This window comes from Equus caballus, chromosome 18, assembly GCF_041296265.1.
Source record: "Equus caballus isolate H_3958 breed thoroughbred chromosome 18, TB-T2T, whole genome shotgun sequence".
NCBI classification, from domain to species: domain Eukaryota; kingdom Metazoa; phylum Chordata; class Mammalia; order Perissodactyla; family Equidae; genus Equus; species Equus caballus.
Genome location: NC_091701.1, coordinates 44,020,510 through 44,023,532, shown reverse-complemented (window position 1 = coordinate 44,023,532; position 3,023 = coordinate 44,020,510). Strand labels below are relative to the sequence as shown.

Here is a 3,023-nt window from a genome sequence, read left to right as displayed (position 1 = left end):
TAGATCTACTCATTCATCCTGAGTTCCACAAGCATTTATTGGGCACTGTGTGGGGTACTGGGTTACTTCCTGAAGCCTTGTGAGGTAAGGTGCACTGGGAAATTGAGTTTGATATAGGAGTGGGACAGGTGGCTGCATGTTGATTTTTAGCACAAGCATAGATGGGCATTGCCTGGGGAGGGTGCCTAGGGACTTTGGGGGCTAAGAATTGGAAAAGAACTAGATAACAGAAAGTGAGAAGGTACTAATGATTAGTTTTACATCTTTTGTGTGTGTGTGTGTGTGTGTGTGTGAGTCTAAGTAGGATTTTATTTACACAGACACTCAACTCAATTATAGATACATTGCTAGATCGCTAGGATCCACATGCCTTCCCTGGAGCTACGTGGTTTCAGGTTTCTCATCTCCGGCTTCAAGCTTGAGACACTAGGGGGCTGGAGATAGGCAGGGAAAGCCTCCCATGGGCTGTTCAGGTCAAACTTGGGGAACTCTTGGGCCAACTCCACCAGCTCAGCCAACACCCACTTCACCTTATCATCATAGCGTAGCTCAACATAGCCAGACAAGGGGAAGTCTTCCCAGAAAGGATGTCCCTGGAAGCCATAGTCTGTCAGGATCCTTCTTAGGTCAGGGTGGTTAGCAAAGATGACTCCAAACATGTCCCAGATTTCCCTCTCATACCAGTTGGCTGCCTTGTGCACAGAGACAGTGGACTCGATGGACGTCAGCTCATCTGTGTAGGTCTTCACAGGGATCTGGGAGTTGAAGCGCAGAGAGAACAGGTTGTAAATAATCTCAAAATGGTTCTGCTGGGTGGGGATGTCCACTGCCATCAGGTCAGCCAGGGATTTGAATTGTGCGTTGGTGTGATCCCTGAGGAAAGTCAGCACTGGGATGATCCCTCAGGATGGATACAGATCTCTAACTCATTGAAGCAGGACGCCTGAACTTGGTGGACATATTTGGGCAGGATATCAGCCACGTACTCTCCAAAAGCTGAGAGCCGCCTGTGGGCCACATCATTCCATGGTCTGACAGTGGGGCGCGTGTCCACTGAAGTGCTTTCCATCCTCACTGGCAGCAACAGTACCAAGGGTTGCCTGGCCACTCTGGCCAGTGCCACGGCCCCCACGAGCCCCCACCACCAGCCCCTAGCCACTGCCACCGCAGCCGTCATTAGTTTTACATCTTTTTATAATATCGCTGGATTTGATAGCTTTTAAATGTGGCTAGGTTGAATTACATTTCCTAAAATTCGCTGCATGTTTCTGGTTAGGGTAGGTAAAGAGAATATTTTCATGAGAGATTTAGAAGGCAAGAGTGAAGCAGCAACCTCTTTGTCTTTATGCTCAGGTCAAAGCGGGTGCTTTTGTAGCTCTTGCATATTGTCATTTATCAGCTGACTCACCTTGGGATGAGGTAGTAGTCAGGCCTCCAACTGCCTCATCCTCCCCTGATCCTCCTTCAGTTTCTCTGACTCCTGAGCCAGGGGCATGTTCAGCTCCATGACAAAGCGCACGAGCTTTTCCTGAAGTATACACACATCACCAAGGTTGGAGGCAGCTCCACTCTGTCCTCACAGTTACAGCCGGCTGGTACTCGTAGGTGCCAGCTTGTCCTTGGGCTCCCCACTTGCTATCCATCTTCTGTTCCTGACTGTGTCCTGTGTGTTTCAAGATCCAACATGAGAAGCAGAGGAATAGTCTTACTGAGACTGTTTAACCAGCTTCCAGTGTGAGGTCAAATTCCTGTATCACACCCTGCTTCTCTGATTGAACTCTGACTAACACACTAGGAAAGGAGAGCTCTAAATGCTTTCCTTCCCCGCTTCTAGATTCCATGACCTAACTGTATCTAATACTCTTTGAACCTCGGGTCTTTATGTACTTCAGGCTTGCACACCTCTCTTCCTGTTGGTCCCTGCTATGCACTGAATTCTCTGCCGTTGAAACAAAATTTACACGTTGAAATCTAATCCCCAATGTGATAATATTTGGAGGTAGGCCCTTTGGGAGGTATTAGGTCATGAGGGTGGAGCCTTAATGAATGGGATTTGGTGCCCTTATAAAAGGGGCCCCAGAGAGCTCCTTTGTCCCTTCCACCATGTGAGGTTAGAGCAAGAAGTTTCCATCTATAAGTCAGGAAGCAGGCTCATCAGACACCGAATCTGCCAACATCCTGATCTTGGACTTCCCAGGCTCCAGAACTGTGAGAAATAGATTTCTGTTGCTTATTAATCACCCAGACTACGGTATCTTGTTATAGCAACTCGATTGGACTAAGACAGTCCACTTGCTCACCCTGGACAATCTCACACACCCTATGTTTTCAAGTACCCTCTCTAAGCCCCTATAAGCTAACAAGTACCCCTGTGTATTGGCAGGCAAAATTTCTCCTCTACACTTTAAAATTGTATATGCAGATGCCTACTGAAAAAGCCCACTCAGAAGTACTATATACAAACTAGAATTTAATTTGTTCAATATCAAATTTATTCTTGCTCATCCCACACTCTGAAAAAATAAACGAACTAACAAGCAAACACCCCTAATCTTCTCCTAATGATTTTGCTTTAACTATCGGAAGAACCCTTGATCCAGTGCTCAAGACAGAATGCTAGGAGTTTTCATTCCTTGGTATTTTCTTATTCTTCACATCCAATCACTCAGCCATAAATTTTCTAAACATCTATCAAATCCATTCACTTCTCTCCATACCAACAGCTACTGTTCCAGCTCAAGCCATCCATTCTCTAAGAGATGGTCACTGTTAATAAGTGTGTATATTATAAGACATATACAATATGTACATTTGATATATATATTATGTACTATATTTATTGACGGTATGCACTTTATATATATTTACATATATGAGATCATGTTACACATATTTTTCTGAAACTTCCCTTTTTACTTAATATTTTGTAAATAGTCTTTTTAACTATTGCAAAGTATTATGTGTTATGGGTGTACCATTATTTATTTAAATTATACAAGTAATAGACACATATGGTCAAGAAC

At 44.4% G+C, this 3,023-nt stretch overlaps 1 pseudogene; it reads right to left on the bottom strand.

Moving 5' to 3' along the window:
* Positions 1-381: 381 nt before the first annotated feature.
* LOC100061409 (NADH dehydrogenase [ubiquinone] iron-sulfur protein 3, mitochondrial-like) lies at positions 382-1,177 on the bottom strand (annotated as a pseudogene).
* Positions 1,178-3,023: the final 1,846 nt, after the last annotated feature.